The 20,433-nt window shown below is 37.8% G+C and overlaps 1 long non-coding RNA gene and 1 pseudogene across 2 annotated transcripts in view; one reads left to right on the forward strand and one right to left on the reverse strand.

The window, feature by feature from the left end:
• LOC143650066 (uncharacterized) overlaps positions 1-18,108 on the forward strand; it is a 66,937-nt gene extending 48,829 nt beyond the window's left edge. The window contains exons 2-3 of one of the 2 annotated variants that reach the window (XR_013159342.1): positions 16,032-16,127; positions 16,967-18,108. This is a non-coding gene — a long non-coding RNA (uncharacterized LOC143650066). Of the gene's footprint in view, positions 1-5,265; positions 6,705-16,031; positions 16,128-16,966 lie in introns of those variants that run through there. The other variant, XR_013159341.1, reaches the window with a different exon arrangement.
• LOC143650930 (protein mago nashi homolog pseudogene) lies at positions 12,019-12,471 on the reverse strand (annotated as a pseudogene).
• Positions 18,109-20,433: the final 2,325 nt, after the last annotated feature.

A 20,433-nucleotide genomic window follows, 5' to 3' on the forward strand; every position in this document is an offset into this window, starting at 1 on the left:
GAGAGAGTAATTGAAACCAGAATCCAGGAGAGAAGGACCAGCAGACATTGTCATGTGTCAGAGGAACCCTGGATACTAGTAACCTTTCTTCAGAGAAGGTATCTTCTTCTTGATGCCATGATTCGGAAATGATCATGGCCTTAGAACTTTAAATTTATACCCATTTCCCAAAGTTTTATTGTGGGTTCCTAACCTGTTCATTTTCAAATTCTGTGCTGGTTTGAAAATGTTATGTACCCCAGAAAAAAACATGTACCTCTAGTCCTGATTCAATATTGTAGGGTGGAACCTTTTGATTAAGTTGTTTTGTTGGAGATGTGATACATCCAGTTGTGGGTGTGACCTTTTGATTAGATGGAGGTGTGACCCTGCACATTCAAGGTGGTTCTTGATTAGTTCACTGGAGTCTTTTAAAAGGGGGAAACATTTTTGAGAAACCTCAGATGCAGATGCAGATGCAGACACAGATGTTTGGAAATGCAGAAGCCCCAGGAGATGCCAAGAGCTGAGAGAGCTGACAGAAGCTAGACGGGAACCAGAGCCAATGCAGTCAGAGACATTTGGAGGTGCAGAAAAAAACTCCCCATGGGGAAGCTATTCAAAACCAGAAGCCAAAGACCAGCAGACACCAGTCATGTGTGCCTTCCCAGGTAATAGAGGTGTTCCAGATACCATCAGCCTTTCTTGAGTCAAGGTATCTTTCTCTGGATGCCTTAGTTGGACATTTTTATGGCTTTAGAACTGTAAACTTGTGACTTAATAAATTTCCTTTATAAAAGCCAATCCATTTCTGGTACATTGCATTCCGGCAGTTTTAACAAACTGAAACAGCTGCCATTCACACTTTTCTGCCTCTCTTATCAGTAGGTAGTAAAGTATCCAGTTACAACCAATACTAATAGTCAGACCACGGTTTTTAATCCCAGGAAAAGTGTATGATCCAAGCCATGCCAATTTGAGTCCTTCCTAGGATTTTTCAATCTAGAGCTAAAGAGGAGTGATTACCCTTTGAAGTTACAGAGCCAGGAATAAAGGAGGGCCTGTTGATGGCCCTGAAGAAAAACTATCTGTTATAGGAGAAAATGAAGCAAGCTGACTGAAGGAAAAATAGAGCCACTAGACTGGCCATGCCTAACTGGCCAGCTCTATCTTAGATATTTTGAGCCATATGAAATTGCCATTGTTTTATATGTCAAAAATGCTTACATATCGTGATTTTCATTTGTCTCAACCTAATAGACAAACTAAAAGACCACATGTAGGTCTTATCTTTAATCTTGAAGCTTTTCCAGCCCAGTCCTCTCCTGTGATAAATGGGAAAATGAAGACCTAGAAACTTTCAAGGACTGGCTCAAGGTTAGTTTCTAATACCATGTAATGCAGGTTTTCTGAAATTCAGTGCATGGCCTTTTCCGCTAAGCAAAATGACACTAACATTTTAAATTAATCATTTTCAAATTTTGTAAACCAGCTGCTTTTACTGCTGTTTTTAGACCTCGTTCTTGTTAAGACTAGGGAAATATGTTGTCATGACTGAAAGCAGACAAACATATTTGTTATAAACTTTTCCAGGAAAAATAATCTCTTAAGTTTTGACTAAAGCCATGAACTTTAAAACAAAAAGAAAAAACCTGATTCCAGTTAAATGCATGGTCATTTTTAAGGCAAAATTCACATTTGCGAAATTCTGACTACTTCTTTTTTCTTTCTTTTTTTTAGACCTTCCTAAAGAAGTTCTCATACTTCAGGGTGTATGAAACTGGAGTTGCCTTTTTTTTTTAATTGTGAAATATATATGCAAAAAAACCAGTAAATTTCCAAGCACATTTTAACAAGTAGTTATAGAACAGATTTTAAAGTTTAGAATGGGTTACAATTTCATGAGTTTTCATTTTTTCTTCTAGCTGCTCCAAGACACTGGACCAAAAGAAATATCAATAATCAGCAGTCATACTGGAGTTCTTCTCCTTTTTTTTTTCTTTCTTGCATGGGCAGGCACTGGGAATCAAACCCAGGTCTCCGGCATGGCAGGAGAGAATTCTGCCACTGAGCTACCTTTGCACTGCCCACTGGAGTTGCTTTTTAAAGCTGTAGTTCCTGAACACCTCCCCCCCCGCCCCGCCCCCACCACTGAATCAAAATCTCTGGGGGGTGAGGCCTGGGCATCTTTATTCCAAGCAAGCTTGATGGGTGCTTCTATACACACTGAAGGTTGACCAGTATTGCCTTAAGTGTAGCTTTTCATCAGGATTCTGTTGTTTTGCCTACTTCTCATCACTCAAAAGAAAAGAGTGTTGAGAGCACATTCTTATAAAATCTGTATTGATACAGTTACCAATGTGGTTGTGACATGTCTCAGATGTGTTGGATTGGAAAGCAGTTGAGAAACAGCCTTTCACACATAGACTTGACTTGTCAACTCCCCTAATTAAGCTATCATCTACACACACATATATATGCACCCTGCGCAAACTTTTATCCTAATAGCACATGTTCAAATAATAACTGGATATTTCTATATATACCACAAATTATGTATCTTCAATTAAGTTCATTACTATTGTTTTCTCCAAATCTGCCTTTCCTTCTATACTATCCACTTCAATTAATGACTCCACAAGCCACCTGGTTGATTAAGCCAGAAAACTCAGAATATGTCTTCATTTCCATGTTCTATCTAGTTAGTCACCTGGTCCTATTGAAATATCTCTCAAATTGGTTTTCTTATAATCCTCACTGACATTGCCTTGGTTTAAATACTTGACATTCCTTCTGGGCTATGGGAATAGCCTCCTAAAAGGCTTCCTTGTCCCTAGTCTCATGTGCTCTTTAGTCCATCTTTCACAGTGCCATTGGAAGTAAATTTCTAAAGTACAAATCAGGTCTTGTCATCCCTTGCAAGGCGACTCCCCATTACTTCTCAGATAAAGTCAATTAATTTGCATGACATACAAGGCTCTTTGTGATCTGGCTTAATTTTTCAGAGTAATAATCTCTTGCCAATCCTGCCTTACCTGTCACCCAGTCAACATTCACACCCGAGCTCATTTATCATCTTCTCTTAAACCCTCTATGACCACTCCCTTATATGGGCAGACTAGTGAGTTTCTTAGCTCTTAGAGTACTTTACAGACTTTTAGGGTAGTTTTATCATTTTCTTGTGGTTATTTTATTTATATGCTTATCACTTAACTGGGTAATGAACTTCTGGAAGGCAGGAAACAAGTAGTATTTCTTTTTGTATCACTAGCATATGGCATTTCCTGACACATAGTAGGTTAACTAAGGAATAAATATATGGCTGACTTGAGTGTCTACTATGTGCAAAACACTGCCTTTTATCTTCCTTACAACATGTGTGAAATGTTTTCTCAGTGGGCATTTTAAATACTTGCCATCGCTGGAGATCCGGGTTTGATTCCCTGTGCCTCCCCATACAAACAAACAAACAAACAACTAAAAAGCAGAAAATTAAATACTTGGCATTATTTTGTGAATGTTAGTTTAACTAAACCTGCCTATTTCAGTTTTATTTTCAAAAGCATGAAAATTATATGCCAAATCTCAGGATTCATATACAATAGTTTAGATTTCATTGATCTATCATATATCACATTATTTTCACCCTTTAAAAATGTCCCTAAAATAAGATCTCATTAGTGTCTATCAACTGTAAAATTTGGGGCTTTCATAAAATGTTTTGAAAACTATTAAAGCCTAAACCAGACCAAATCAAGCATCCCCTTTGAACATAAGCAAAATTGCACAATATATGCAGAAAAGATATATTGACTTATTCCATCATTTATCCTTGTGAAAATCTATTCTTTGCTGGAAGCATAAACTGGAAGGGCTTCTCTACTGTCTCATTTCAGTATTAATCTAATATTCTAAGGCAAATATCCTGAAAAGTTTAAAAGAGAAAATGGAAGGAAAAAATATTACTGCTACATAGTCAAGATGGAAACATGTTCCAGCTCAATCCAACATAAACCCTTACTTTAACTATTCTGGGTATGGCTTACTTCACTAGGTATTAAACTGACTTTTCCAAGCATATTCCCAATTGCCCATCCAACCTTCCCTAGTTACATTGCTTCCCACAGGAACTGAAGTAATCTTACAGGTCAAGACATATTATAAGTAAAATGGGAAAAGAATAATACAGCCAATTTAGGAAGAGTCAATTTCCATTACAGAGCTGTCTGCTATTTCCATGAGATTAAATTCACTTTAAGATGATAGGAGGCAGTCAGTGTAAATGCAATGCATTGTACAGTAAGTCTAACGTAAGAAAAAAATCGTGGCATATTATAAAAGAAAGAACTTAATAGGATTATGGGAAAGAAAAAATATATACTGGTAATAGAAAAATTGGGTAACAGTCATCATGGGGTTCTAAAGGAAGAGAATAAAATATATAAGTATTGACCCAGGGTAGTTCAAAGAGCCATTTCTCTAATAGTCCTCTATAAACCATTTTAAAAGGCATCCTTTTTTAAAAATGGAGCATGGAATAATTCTGTAGGCTCTACTACAATCCTTAGCACTACTGTTATCTTTCCCCACCAATTCTTAATGTTTTTTCTAAGAGATTATACTCACCTTAAACTCAGGTGCCTCAGTTCCAAACCATTAAAGTAAATTTGTCCCTCTACAGCAGCATTAATTTGAAAATCCTAGAGGCTTATTTCTCAGCTGCTAGAAGTTTTTTTCCTTGCCACTTCTCAGAGCTGATTGAGATAGGTTTGTCTTTGATCCAACAAGATCTTACCTAACTTCCAAATCACTTCTCCTTATCTTTCCTGTATGAAACACAGCAGGGACCAGAGTCGAGATCTGCATGGTTGCTGTGTATAAACACCCTGTACCTCTCTTCCACCAGGCGCTGTAAGAAGGGAATCATTCTCAGCTCTCCCACCTGCTCACTAGCTGGGCTATAGATTCCTTTGGTTTGCATTCAGGAGCAAGGTGAATTTTTACCTTCTTAGCTGTAGATAGCTTAGCCAATAGCATCTTTAGAAACAGTCTGAGATTACTTAAATTGTCAGTATTCTTAGAGCAGCATATTAAAAAAACTGAATAGATTGCACTTCTCGAACAGGAAATTTGACGTCACGTATGAATCCATTGTTTTTTAATCTAGGAATATAAGTCATTTAACACTTAATTTTATAGCACAAAATAAAACGAGCTATGATCCCCCAAAATAATTTTAAAAGCTTACACAGAAGATATTATTGCCTGAAGTTTATGATCTTTAAGTTACAGGTCAAGAGAGTTTTGTGTTGTTGTGGCTGTCATTTCAAAACACACAGTGAAGACGTCTGAAGCAAGGCCACTGTTCCTCCCACCGAGACTGTCCTACTCCATGAGACACAACTGGCTCGGAGTCCGTGTCGACAGCAGGTACCAGGCGCATTGGAGGACTCAGTGCTGGCCACAGAAAGCATTCGTCTTAGGGTCTGTGTTAAAACCATCAGGAATTCACTCAATTGAGAGGTTAATGAACATAATATTAAAAGATTAAGTTATAATCACCTGGCACAAAAACTTATCCCTTTTCAAGAACAACTGTTCCTTGGCCTTCCTTTCTTCTATGGAGCTCTCACCATTCTAACATGACAGATTTGGCAAAATACTAGTTAGGTAGAGTCCTTCTTGCTCCACTCTGTTGTCTTTATATGAATCAAATTTTTTTTGTTTGTTTTTTTGTTTTTCAAAATGTTTTTTAGCTGATGTTCATGAAGAGCACTGTCCTTAGAACTGTGCTGCTAATGAAAGAAATTCCTTTCTAAGAAGCTGCATTTCTTCGCCATAGCTGTGTCACACCGGACTTTTCTGCTGGAAAAGTAGAATCAAGTCTTAAATAATGCCTTTTTAATTGTATCCTAAGGTATTACAGATGTAGGACAATGCTGTATCATACCTCTGTGGATGTAAAATATCTTGTACCTGCTTTACAATACAGTAGTGACTGTGCTATATCAGACTGTTTTTAATGATGTTATTCTAGAATGTTTTTCTTTCCAGATGATGATTGAGAAGCTAATAAAAAATGGTGCCAGGTACCATAACAGTAATAGACTTGCTGTTTTCTGGAATTTTTGTGTTTTACCTTTTTTTTTTTAATGGAGTGTGCTGGACGTCTCTATGATTTTGTTCAGATGACTGAAGAACCTGGAAAAGCTGTTGCTGCTATTGATGCATACCATACTGCTATTAGTCTTTTTATACACAAACACACACACACATACACACACACATATATATAATTTGAATTTTTGGAAATTTTAGGTGTACTGTCAATTTTAGAAAAAGTATCCAAGTTGTACTGTGTTGAGTCAGCATTGTACAGAAATTACTAGCCATATTGTTCTAGAAACATTAAACTTATATTTTTTCCATTTGTACAGGGGTAAAGCACTGTATTAAATATGTAAGGTCTTATCTGTATGGGTTTGATTATAGAAACTAATAAAGTATTCTCTAAATAATGGAAAAAAGAAAGAACGTACGTATCTATTCCCATGAGTACACGGGGCTGGAGCAGCGGCAGTGCAGGCCTGAAAACAGCTGGGAAGGACCTGGCCGGTGCCAGGGGGCCTGGGCTCAGGAATGGTACAGCTGCTGTCCCTCCTCCAGTCTTCCAGCCAAGGAGCACAGCAGGTCACATCTGAGCGAGCAAAGCCGTCCAGTGGCAGCCAGGCAACGTCCTCTTTTCGTGTCGTCAGGTGGTACCACACAGCGTGGAGGTGACAAGGATGACCATGTGAGATGTCCCTCCCAGGATAAATGAGTGTTGATTCAAGCTGACACTGCCCTTTAATCAGCACAAATCAAAGGGCACTGCCATTTTAAAAACCACAGTGACAGTTCATTTAATATCCAAATATTTTCTTAATTGGCACACAGGAGTTAAGTAGCAATATATATGTAATGTATGTAAAGGGAAGTCCACCTGAGATAGGGGGCGGCTCCTCGGGGTCAAATCCATGCAATTTTATGAAGTGGGAAACCCAGGCACCAGGACAGGGCAGTATGTACTGAGCGTGAAAAGAAAAAAAGCATGAAAAGAAAAGATGAGGTTCTAAATCAGTTACACCATTTGGCACATATTAAGGGTTCAGAATCAAACCTCACCTTATTTTGGGCTATGACACTCCTCAGCAGCCCTGGAGACGTTTACATAAGCTGAAGTGATTTAGCTGATTCCTTATGAAATTAAACTCTAGGTTTATGGGGTACTATGCAGCGTGCCAGGTAAGGAGACAGGCTGAGAACACCTTGTTTTCCAAAATGGCCAGGCATTTATTTGTACTCTGAGCCAAATGCTGTTTTCAAAATGTGTCAAGCTTTAAAATGGCCTTAAGAGTTTGTGCAAGGCAATATCTCCTACCCTCTGCAAACACCGGTCTCATGGGCAGGGGCCGACAAGGGAGGGGAGCAGGGCAAGGGCGGGACATGGCCACAGCCACACCACAGGTGGCCCAGGCCAGCCCTGTCAGGCCCACGCATGAAGCCCTTCTCAGGAAAACCAGCATCTGCAGCCAAGGTAGTATTTGTCCCAACTGACCATTTTGTCACCAGACCCCTTGGAAGATCCTTTACCATGGTGGTTACCTGCCCGATGGAGCCCTGATTTAAAGATAAATGAAGAATGGTTGTCTCAATGGTCGTATCACCAGAATAGGCTTTAAAACTCAAAGCATCAGACTGTCCTTTCAGAGCCAGGGCCGTGTCACAGCAGAGCATGGCAAATGATCCAGGGACTCCTATGGCTGTGGCTGCATGGTTAGATCTGCTGTGCTCATTCTGACCTGAGGCTCAGCTTCACCAGTGTCCAGAGGAGAGAGCAGATGGAGTGGAATCAAGATTCCAGAGCTCTGGTCTGCAGGTGCAGCAGATGACTACTCGGTCTCAAACTTGTCCACTGCAGCTTGTAAGCAGACCCTTTCTGCTAGCAGGGAAATGCTCTACACCAAATGGGCAAATGATTAACATAGATTGGTTAACAGATCTCCCTAGTCACTAAAGTATTACACATGGAGGCATTTGCCATTTCCAAGCCTGTGGAGCCACCCTTAGCAGCACTGCCTTCCCCTGGAAGCCTGGTCGGCTGCAGCCACGGAAGGGAAGGACTAGAGTTCCTGGGCTCAGTTCAATGCACCAATTCTTTGAACGACCTCAAGGAATTTTAAATCCTGGTGTCGTACCTTAAAAAGGAGCATTCACAGAAAACCTGGACACCTGTCAGTGTCCACAACACCCCACCCCAATTCCTGTCACTGGCAAACGAGCAAAGGGTATCCCAAATCAGCACTTTCCCACCATACCCCCCAGTACTTTTTGTACTAAGAGGCTGTATATTCACGCTGGCATACCAAAACTGCTGATTGTTTTTGTTTTGTTTGCATTATGGCAAAACAAGGTACTACGGACACGAAAATAAAGACCCCGCTTCAGGTTCATTCTTTTCATATTCCTTTAGTTTCAGCTTTGTTTTAGAAGCTCAGAGGTGTTCATCCATGATTAGGAAAACTGCTGTCCAAAATTATTGGCATTGTGGCAAAATATTATGTTGCAATTAAGCCTATTTCATCTTCTTTTACCTTCTGTGAACAAGGCTAGTGTTAGTTATTGTCCTGCTATTAAAGAATCTGTTCTTCCTCCTTTCTGTAATGCCATCTTCTGATCTTATTTTTTTTTTTAACATTGCACTCAGCTTTATAGTTCTCATATCAACTTTAGTTATAATTTCCCCACATTTCTCATAAGATGGTGGCTGCCAGAATCAGAGTGTGGCATAGTAGGGGTTTCAATAGCACTGAACACAAAAGGGAGCATGACTGATGGCCCTTACATGCCAGATTCCGATTTTATAGGTCAGAATAAAAAGGGCAATTCTTCACTGTTCATTCATGGTCAGCTAATTAATCACTTTGAGTTTATATCTTTAGTTGACATACTTTTTATAGCCAGGTTTTCTGGCTTTCATTTTTGGTAATTTGGTTTTTTGTTGTTATTGTTTTGTGTTATACCCACCCACTCAACATTATTTTCTTTGCTTCTAACACTTCTCTATTCATCCAAGGTCATGTTTAATACTGATGTCACTTTACCCCTTACTGGAGATGTTTGAGAAAATCCCTTCTATTCTCTCATCCAGGTCCTCACAATGAGTATTAAAGACTAGGCCAATGCAGCTTACTTATATACCAGCAAAAATTAGTAAGAAAACCTAAGAGGAGAAATCTCACCTACTGTGATGGTTAATTTCATGTGTCAACTTGGCTAGGTTATGGAGTCCAGTTGTTTGGTCAAACAAGCATTGACCTAATTGTTGCTGTGAGAGTATTTCATCGACGAATTTAAATCATCAATCAGTTCATTGTATCTATGACCAATTACATCTATAAGCAATGAAGGAGACTGCCTTCAGCAACGGGAGGAATTTTCTTATCTAATCACTTGGAGATCTTAAAGAACGAACTGAAGATTTCGGCAGTCAGAAAGTAGAATATCTATTTGTTTTTCAGCGAGCCCACTTCTCCTGGGGAATTCAGCATCACCTTCATTGAGTTTCCAACTTGTGGTCTGCCCTACAGTTTTTGGACTTGACAGTCCTCACGGTTGCTTGTGCCGATTCTTATAATAAATATCTTTCTCTGTCTCCCTCTTTCTCTTTCTCCATAAAATACCTAGAAACAATGAGAAACATGTAAGACCTATGCAAAGAAAAGTACAAACTGCACAAAATGATTTCCCCCACCATATTTTGTAGCTGAAAAAGACTTAGCATTGACCCAGAAAGGCAATAGAAAGTGAGTTAAGCAAACGAGTGCTTGAGTTTTAGAACTTGAGGCCCAGCTGGAGAAAGCCACAAGCAAGATTTCTTGCCTTTTAAATATATAAAGTTAAGGATACATGGAGGGCATCATGCCACCTTCAGCCTTGACAGTTTATAAATTATAATAGATACACTAATTGCAATGGACCTTTGGTCAAGCTATGGAGTTTCTTATGGGTAATAGTTTTGGTTTCATTTTATGAGAAAATATATAGAGATTTTTGTTCAGAAATTTAAAGCATCCTGAATATCATCAATAGATTTTAAATGTCATTGTTAACATTTAGTTTTAAACTTTAAATCTCTAAACGTGAAACACCCAGGAAATGAGTTTTCTGAGATACTTTAGCTCAAGATGCTTTGGTTTCTCCATTAGCTCAAGAAGCCGTTAGCTCAAAAAAACTTTAAAAACACAACCATTTTGGATGGAATTTTTCCTTAAAACTATTATATATTTTCCTGCTTCTGTGAAAAGAATAGTCAGAGCACAGTTTAATTTTCACTTGATGCCTTAGGTTCGTTAACACCCCGCAGAAGAAGCTTTCTGTGTAAATCCTGGTTCTGCCAATTAACCGCTGTGTATTTTGGGCAAGTCGATCAATTTCTGAGCCTTAGATTACACACTACACAAACTACTTACTTTTTTTTTAACTTTTTATTTTGAAATAATTTCAAACTTATAGGATAGTTGCAAAAATAAAACAAAACCCATACAGTGAACTCAAACATATCTCCCTCCACAGATCAACCAACTTAAGATTTTGCCACAACTGTATCATTCTGTCTATCTCCCAAACATCTGGGAGTTGGTTGTATACATCATCCTACCTGAACACACAATACATCTATCTATGTATTTCCTAAGAACAAGGATATTCACTTAAGTAACCACCTTAAGTAGAGTTGTCAAATCCAAGAAATTTAACATTGATATGAAGCTTTCAGGCTATATTTTATATGCCCCAATAATGTCCTTTTAGGCCTTTTCTCCTCCTTTATTAGATCCAGTCCAGGATCAGTATTGAATTCAATTGTCATTGTCTCTTTGGTTACTTGAACTACTTACTTTTTTATTGTATCTGCATGACAGAGAAAATCGGAGCCTGGCTTTAATATACCCCATTAAAATGTAGCAGTATTGCTTTAGATTGAGTTTGGGATTCAAAGGAGAAAGAGGACCAATGTTTTTTGAGTGCCTGTTATGTGCCAGCTATTTCACATATTTTATTATCTCCTTTAGTATTCATAATAAACTTATAAGGTAGTTATTATTATCCCCATTTAATAAATGAAATATTGAAGTTCAGAGACATTAGCAACCTGCTTTTTGTAACAATGATGAGACAAGAAGAGTTATGGGGGCCAGTCATGTTTTCCATTTTTTGAGGAATAAGTTACGTCCAGAAAAATGACTTGAATTTGCCATGGTCACATACTGGACAAAACCAAAACTTACATATAATATCTTTTACTTCAGTATACCTTTTTTTTTTTTTGTCATCGATATAGAAGTGTAGGACTGGATATTCATTGATATGATAGAATTAATATTAATTTTAAATCTGTAATAATGATACTATGGTTATTATTATTTTTAAAGAGTCCTTCTTCTTGATATACATTATAGAATATTTATGAATAAAGATTTTGATGTACAGAATTTATTTTTAAAATAATCCTGAGGTGAAGGGGTTTGGTTTATGGGTTTGGGAATATAAATGAAACAAGATTAGCTATAAACTAAAAATTTGAAGCTGACTGAGGAGATCTGACTTCAAATCCTTTTGATTTCAAAGTCCATACAATGTGATATCAAGCGAGATCCCCAAATATCATCAATTTCAACACTGTATATGTTAAAGGTCTTTCTAAATGGAGTAAAGTAGCGACTTTTGAAAAGTCCCTATTAAAATACACTTTTTTTCAGGCTTTGATATGTTTTATTGCAGCAGAATTTCAATGATAGGTAGCTTTTATTTATGGAATTTAACTTGTAGAAAGATGTCGAACACACTACGATCCAAGTGAGAGTACCACTAAGCCTGTTTATGTATTTTCTTATTTCTAGTTTGCATATAAAAAGTTTGCCTCGCTTTCATACACATCCCAGTGTTGTGAATGAAAATAAACCCTCCCTTACCCATCCTTAATTAACTATACAGACGGCTTCAAAACCATACTATTTGGATTGGTTTAATCTTGAAGTATAATCCAATAAGGCTGAAAACTAAACATTTCAGGTCTTGTACCAAATAGTAAAATACTTGAAGGCCTTCTGGGTCCTTTGACTGATTTACATCAATTAGAGAACCTATTTTTGACGTGATAAAAGAAATGTATTCATCTCCAATTACAATTTCAAGCTCCTCTCTGCCAACCCTGTCAGGGGACCCCACAAAGCAACGTCTTCTTTTGTAATATCACTGTCATCAGTAATTCTCTTCAGTTCTTCCATTACACTCTTTTGTACATGTGCCTCTTTTCTGATCATAACATCATTTTTATAATTGCTGTTGTTGGTATATCTAAGCTTTCCATCGGCTGAAACTCAAACTACAAAAACTCATGTCCAAATTTCCTTTGCGCCTTACGTAGTAGCGCAGGTAGAGATCACTGGCCATAGACGTTCTTGTTCCCAGGAAGCCCGCAGAAGGTCCAGGCAACATGCCACCCTGTGCCTGGAAGTGTAAGTACACTCTTCTCTCTATCTTCTGCATGTTTAATAAGTCCCTTTATAGGTCAGACCTTCCTTGGGAAAGGATCTAGAAAGTGTCCAGAGGGGTATTCTGGAATAGTTCAGGCCAATATTGCTACAGAGTTATGTGGTCCAAATTCACGTAATTCCTCTTTTAGCTTGCAGGCAGATAGATTTATCCTTCACCTGAAGATTCTGAATTGCCACCGATGCTGTGTGACCTAGTTTTTGAGCTTGAGAGTGATTCCCCAAATCTTTAAATGGCCACTTCAGGAGTGTTTCACTATAGGCAGTGTTTTAGTTTGCAAGTTGCTGGAATGCAGTATACCAGAACCGGAACGGCTTTTAAAAAGGGGAATTTAATAAGTTACAATTTTACCTTTCTAAGTCTATAAAAATGTCCAAGCTGAGGCATCTAGGGAAGGATATCTTAACTCAAGGAAGGTCGATGTGTCAGGAACACCTCTGTCAACTGGGAAGTCATGTGGCTGGCATCTGCGGGTCCCTTGCTCCAGTGCTCCTGTGCTTTCAGCCTCTGCTCCTGTGGGGGTTCCTCACTTTGCTTCTCCAGGGCTGGTTTTCATCTCTTGGCTCCCCTTGGCTCTCTCTAGGTTCTAGCTTGCTTAACATCTCATGGGGATGTCTGCTGAGCTCCAAGCATCTCCAAATATCTGTGTCTCTGTTCTCCAAGTGTTCACATCTGTGTCAGTTGTACTCTGAAGTTTCTGTTGGTTCTGTCATTTCTGAGGTTTCTCCAAAATATTTCCCCTTTTAAAGACTCAAGTAAACTAATCAAGCACCACCTGGAATGGGTGGCATCACATCTCCATTTTAAAAAAGGTCATACCCACAATTGGGGGTGCGGCATCTCTGTGGAGATAATCTAATCAAAAATTTCCACCCTATAGTATTGAATCAGGATTAAGAGATGGCTGCTCCCACAAGATTGAATCAGGATTAAAACATGGCTTTTCAGGGGCACATAATATTTTCAAACCAGCACAGGCAGCTTGCACCTATTACCATTATAGCAATATCCTCTATTGAGCTTCTACGGGTTCTCAAATTTGCACTGGAAATTGCCCACTTACACAGAGGTGGATTTATCATGGAGTTACCGAAACTTAAGTTTTGGTTGAAATTTATGCTTCACTTACATGGGTTGCCTCCAAACCAGAGTAATATGGTTAAGGACGGTCATCACTTGAAAGAGTACTTTAGAATAATCCCTGCTGAGAAAACTTGAATTGCCCTGAAATCTTACAGCTATGATAGAATCTTGATAGAGGTTTTCCACATTTGACAGCAATCTTAAAAGTGACATTGGAAATAGTGAGTTGTGAAGCTGAAATCCATCAGTAATGAAAAAAAAAAACAAAATAAATCAAATTTTGATGAGACTTTCTAGAGGAAAAAAGAATTATCTTTCAATTTTCTCTATGGAAAATATTACAAAGTCATTGTCATTTAAAGAGGATCAGAAAATATATAGCCAAAAATGCAGGAAAAAGGTATTACAGATCATGTCATAAAATTCATTAGAAAATATTATGCTGTTTTTCTGGGATTGTGGTATTTGTCAACTTTTTAAAATCTGTTATTGATTTCTTTTCTCATTCTACATGAATATTCACTTTTGAACCTTATTTTTTGTGTGTTCATAATTTTGTATTCTCTTTTCTTACAAAAGGTACCCCAAGTTGTATTAACTTCAGGCATCTTAAAACCTGGTTCAGTTGTGTACCCACCCACTCGAACGGCACCATCTGTGTTCTGAACTGCTCCTGTCTTCCTGTAGGGAGTTGGTAGAGCATCCTAACTGATTACTAGCTCTTTTCTTGCCTTGGAAGAAAGGAGGACTTACCATGAAAAGTTAGCTCAGGATGCTGATCCCAGTAGAATCAGGCAGTGGTAGAGAAACAGTGTTCTCTCATTTCGATTTGGCTCACAAGGTGGGGAGCTGTGTTATCATAGCTTTCACCTCTTCTCATTGGGGATATGCAGTCCAGCCTAAGCCACAGCACAGGACTGGCTGTGAGAACTGGCTCCGCAGTAGGCACACCCACACAGCCAGTCACTCTAGTTTTCCTGGTCCCTGAGCTGGTGGGGTGGGGTACATGGCTGCCATCTTAACGAGATTTATAGTGTCTTTTCTCTAAGACTTCCCCTTAGCAGAGGCCACCTGTATGTACCCTTCAGAGTTTTCCATCTCCCAATAGTAGAAATACTATCCCTTTCATCATGGTCCCTAGAAGCTGAGGCAGAAATGACTCTCAAAGAACTTGGAGCCTAGGCCATTTCTTCCTAAGATATAGATGCATTCATACTATACTCAGCCTCTGAGCTATATTTTAACTATTGCTAGACTGTACTCCATTCCAAATAAGCTTTGGGTATAGTAAATATATTTTCTGAATTAAAATTTAAGAAAAACAGTGGGAAAAGTTTGAGTGTCTTCCATAGGGGTTATGGAAATGAATGCTTAAAATTTGAAGTGTCCTGAAAATCTGAAAAAATATATAAGTACAGAGCAGTTTACAGGTGTTTTAAATGACCTCAGATTGCTGTATATTTTTAATTCTTTCAGCAGCTTTTCACATTTCATGTCTTCCTTTGCTGTCAGACAAATGATAGTCATTTCTTGCTGCCATCTATGTACCCTCCAGTTAACAGTTGTTCTTTACAGTATAGCTAATCTTTTTTTATAGTGAGTCTGGATCCAAGCTGTTTGCATGGAAATCCCAGATCTGCCACGTAAGAGCTGTGTAACCCTGTACATGTTACTTAACCTTGCTCTTCAATTTTCTCATACATAAAATGATAGCTAATACCTACATCATAAGGGTGTCAGAGGGTTAAGTGACAGTACATGTTAATTTAAACGCTCAGTACATGTTAAAACGCTCAGTACATGTTAAAATGCTCAGCAGATGTTAATTTCATATATGCTAAGGATTTGGAAACCAGACAATCAAGCTTATTTGAACTCTAAAATAAAACGTAAATGGTCTTTGAGTGACTATCTAACCAAGTAGCCTATGAAGAGCATTAGTGTAGCTGTCACATTCAGGAAGGAGAAAGCTTTAACGAGGCATCATTTCTTTAAGAGGGGTTGCTTACCTGATCTGCTTGCTCTGACCAATAGAAAGAAATTTGATGCCAATTATCAGTCTAGACAGAAAATTCTATTGTTTTACAAAACTGTTCTTTAATTCAAGTCTTTATAAAGGCAAAAAAAAAGAGATGAAAATGGCACAAACTCACAAATAGTTAGCATAAGCATAGTGATGCTCAGAACAAACTTTGTGTAATGTTCCATGTGGTACTGATGTTGATCTTTAATATTCTATTAAAGGAACTGATGACTCCCTTGGTCAGTAAAGTCTCTGTCTTCATTCAGTTTAGGTCATCTTCTTCCAACATCCTGGTTTTCACAAGCTTTGGCAGCTGTTTCATTAATTCTTGCTACCCGTTCCTCCTCCTTAGGTTTGCCAGAACAGATCCACGTAATGTTGAAAATTATAGTGTCCTGTTAACCTTGGCCTAATTCTGAGACAACATCTTCTGTCTCTGAAACTGTTGGTAAGTAGAGTTTACGATGCCCAGTACATAGTAGTCTCTCAATAAATATTTATTAAATGAATGAATGATTGCTCTGATATTCAGTGGGAAGAGAATAATCCACATAGTCTAGATAAATTCCCCCCATTGTGCAGAAATCATTAGCCCCAAATTTGTATTTCCTGAGCCACCCTATCAAACATCATCTTGGCTCTTCCTGCCAGAACTTCTGCTATTTCATGCATACTTGGAGACTATTTACACATGGACTGTTCTGGTGGCTCCAAGGTCTTTTGTTGCTTGGATTCACATTATCAGATAGCAGATCTCAAATAAGAAAACAGCTGATTTAGTTGTTATGTTTATTACGTTTGTTTAAGTTTAATTTCTTAGTTATTTTTTTTGAAATTCTTAATTTGATTTTTTATGATTAGTCTTTTCTGCATTACTTTTTTTTTGTTTTAGCAAAAATTACTTTTATTGTGTTAAAATATTTCTTGATGTGTCAGCAAGTCTTTCTATGAAGAAGAGTCCAGAAAACAGATTTAAGACTGCATTAGCCTGGTCCCTGATTAAAGAATTTAGGAATTACACACAAAACATTATTTCCTAGAGTAGGCTGTGGAAGATCTCCATGGCTTTGAATGTGGAAAGGCTTCTCCTTGCCTGTCCAGCTGCTCCCATGATACCACAAGACTTAGACATGACAGACGTATTTTTACTTTTTTGAACTAAAGTCTTTACAGAAGTTCAAATGCTCTTCCTTGCATGCATCAGTGTAAAGGCTTTGCTAATTTGGTAAATATATATATATATATATATATAGTGAGTCACAAATTCATCAACTTTTATCTTTTTAGGCATATTCTGACATCATCATTGGGGTACTTTCTACACTCTTTCATCCTCGAAAGGCAGTGAACTTCATATGAGACCTCTTACCAGCTGGAATGGTCAAATGGAGATTTCTTCACCTGAAGCAGCTATTCCGACTACCACATTGACTGTTCAGCCTTTGTGTCATGCCTCCTGCGCTGCTTCTAGGTTACTTTTGCCTCACTAAGTCTTACGTATACAAACGTCAGATGCATTATTATTTACTTTGTTTTTATTAAGGTTTTCTGCCAGAGATTATAATGCACTTCTAAATATCTGATAAAGAAAAAGATAATGGAGCACCGAAGAAATAAGTAACCTAAGAGCAGGACTAAATTCAAAACGAGCTTAAAAGTTTGCCATGAGTAAAAAATTTAAAATTTAGTTGCTCCATCTAGTGGTTAACCGTTATATTTTAAGGAAGAGATTTTATTTTTTCATGTTGAAGATTTTATTCGAATTTGTTCTAGTAAGTAGAAAAACAAATTTAATAGACTCACAGTCTTACTGTGTCACTTAAATTTATGAAAAATTATTGCACTTGAAAAGAAAACATCACTACTTAATCTAAATAGATCTAAGGTCATATCTGCTAACACACATTTTAAATAATTTTTTCTTCTCAATCTAGGAAATAGCATCAACCTTGATATCTATATCTATATATCTATCTCCTTAACCATATCTATATATCCACCTAAAAATAGAAGAAAGTTCAGGCTTAGTCCAAATTAGAAGGAGTCAAGTGCTAATAGAGAAATCAGCCAGTACACATTTAAGAGCATGTTTTTTTATTCAGATCTTACTAAAGCCTAAAAAATTGCTCTGAGCTATGTGCAAAATATTAACCTTGTCAATCAAAAGATATTGAGAAATTGAGAATACATGTGTACCTCAAGGCAATAAATTGTTGTGGCTAAGAGCATAGATTCCTGGTCAGGCTACCTGGGTTCAAATTCTGAAATCAGCACTGGTCAGCCCTGTGACTTTTGTCTCTGTTTCTGTTTCTTCATCTATAAAATGAAAATTATTGTACCTCTCTCATAGAACTCATAAGGTTACGTTCAATACTGTGTAGAAAGCACTTGGAACAATCCTTGACCCAGAATAAGTACTCAATAAAATGTCCCAGTATTATTATCGACTTCATTTGTGTATTTGTGGGTTTCTCTCTGTTGATTTGGTGTGTGATTGAATTGTGCTAAGTAGGTAGGTATCAGTTTGGCAAGCTATTGGGAAATTCTTCCTTCCCTGCTTCAGTGAAATGTTCTCCATTTGCAGTATCTCCAGTTGTATCAGCAAACCAAATCCCATTCTGAAACATTATATATGTGGTCAGATATTCACTTTCCAAATTCTGTTTTCTTTCCCTGAATTTCTTCCTTTCACTGGAAAGTGGAAATAGTTTACTTCTTCCTAGGTTTGTCCCAGGTCTGTTAATTTCCTCCTCAGAACTTCAAAACCATCATTTGGCTTTAGTTTTTTTCTGATAGCAAAATTTGATCTCATATACATTGATCAGAAGAAGTTGAAAGACAGATTCCCTAAGTCTCTTGAATACATAGTCCAGGGAGTTTAGCACACTGGGTTGGACATGATGGAGCTAAATAATTCACAGCCCTCCGCTATGAATATACCTCCCTCTTTCCAGGTTCAGTTACAAGTTCCCTTCGACATATCTCAGAGTGCTTAGAGCAGGGACTATGGTACCAGAGTGCTTAGATTTAAATCCTAGCTCCACCATATTAATAGTTGAATAACCTTAGGCAGATTATTGACCTCTGTGAGCCTTGGTTTAAGGTTTTCCACTTGTAAGATGAAAAAATAGAACTTACATCAAAAGTTGTCTACAAATTAAAAGAACCAGTGAGTATAAATCACTTAGACTAGGGCCTGGCATGTGATAAATGCTATATAAGGATTAGTTATTACATTATTTTTGTGGATGCTCATTATTCCATGGAGCATAAAATGAATCTTCCCAGAAAGCCCAAATTCAACATAACCTAAGGAAGGAGACTTTACTCTTTCACTTTGGTCTTTTTGTAACATTTTTCCCATGTACTCTCATGGTGAGTTGAGTTTTGAATTTCCTGTGCCTCTTCTCAGTTTTTTACTTCCAATTTTTCTTCTTGGATGGTATCTTCCACTTTGTTCAGAGCCACTTTTTTCCTTTTAATAAACTTTTCTCTAACACTTTTACTTCTTACCAAGAAATTTCTCAGGACATGAGCTATGCTGATTTTTCTTTATGTTTCCAATGCCTTGCAGATTGCTAAGTCCATACTCGGTGCTCAATAGACAGGCATGAATAAAATGCACAAAAAAAATAGCTTATAATTGCACTTGAGGTTTGTGATTTTCTCAGGAAAGAAGTCTCACAAATATAATAAGTTTTATTATTTGTTTAGCAGCTACTAAATGCAAGACACTGTACCAAGGGTTTTATGTAGCATGATCTAAAAGTCATCAACAACTTTTGGGGGTAAATCCTATTAGCTTCGTTTTATAAATTAGAAACTTGACTTTCAGAGATATAAATAACTTGCCCATCGTATCAAGGCTGCCAAAGCCCTTTCTGCTGATAACTGAAGGAAACTTTCTTGGTTATTGGGCAGCTCCTTCAATTTTTATTCCTCCTAGTATGTAAGGTTTAGGATGGGACAACAGTTCTTTGTCCTACAATCTCCTGAAAGGAAGAAATTTTGCTGAGCTTCCTTAGAGAACCACGCATTTGAGGGGACTGTAAATTCAAATAGCTACAGGGACCAAACAGAGAACATGAAAGAATGAGGTACGTCAGATGAACACACAGGTATTTGTAGTGTTAGGGACGGGTGGGACTGTGTCTAAAAGGGAGCAGACCTGACAACTCCAGCCCAATGTTTCCAGTTAGAAAAGTAGACGCAGTATTGGCAGACATTCTGATTTTCCAAGAACGGTGGCAATCTTGATTTTATGTAGGACCTCCAAATTCCAAATGTGCATTTTAAATGTTGGCTCAACGTTTGAAAGAACACTGTTCAGGCCAAACAAAACAAGTCTTTGGGTCACATATAGCCCTCAGGCACACAGTTAACAACCTCTGACCTGCACATTAAAAACAGTCAGACTCTTGGCTACTTAGCTCTGACGCTAAGCCCCAGGGGCAGTGACATGCACAGGTGTGGGCTGTCAATAGTTGTCACTGGCCTGGGAGCTGCGTGGCCAATATCAGGAGCCACAGCTCAGCAACCAGCAAATAGACTTTTGCTCAGAATTTTTGAAAATTTCTTATTTCTGTCTTTTCTTTTTTTTCTTCTTTTTGATGCTGACTGGTAATTTCTAGCTTTAACAAACTTACGCAAGTGCCTGACTTGGAATATTTCCTTGCCTCTTTGGGCTTCCTAAGTAAGCATTTTTAATTTTGATTCTCTGTGAAGAAAAACAACCGTGCACAGTAATTCATTTG

Source organism: Tamandua tetradactyla, chromosome 11 (genome assembly GCF_023851605.1).
Source record: "Tamandua tetradactyla isolate mTamTet1 chromosome 11, mTamTet1.pri, whole genome shotgun sequence".
Lineage (NCBI taxonomy): Eukaryota > Metazoa > Chordata > Mammalia > Pilosa > Myrmecophagidae > Tamandua > Tamandua tetradactyla.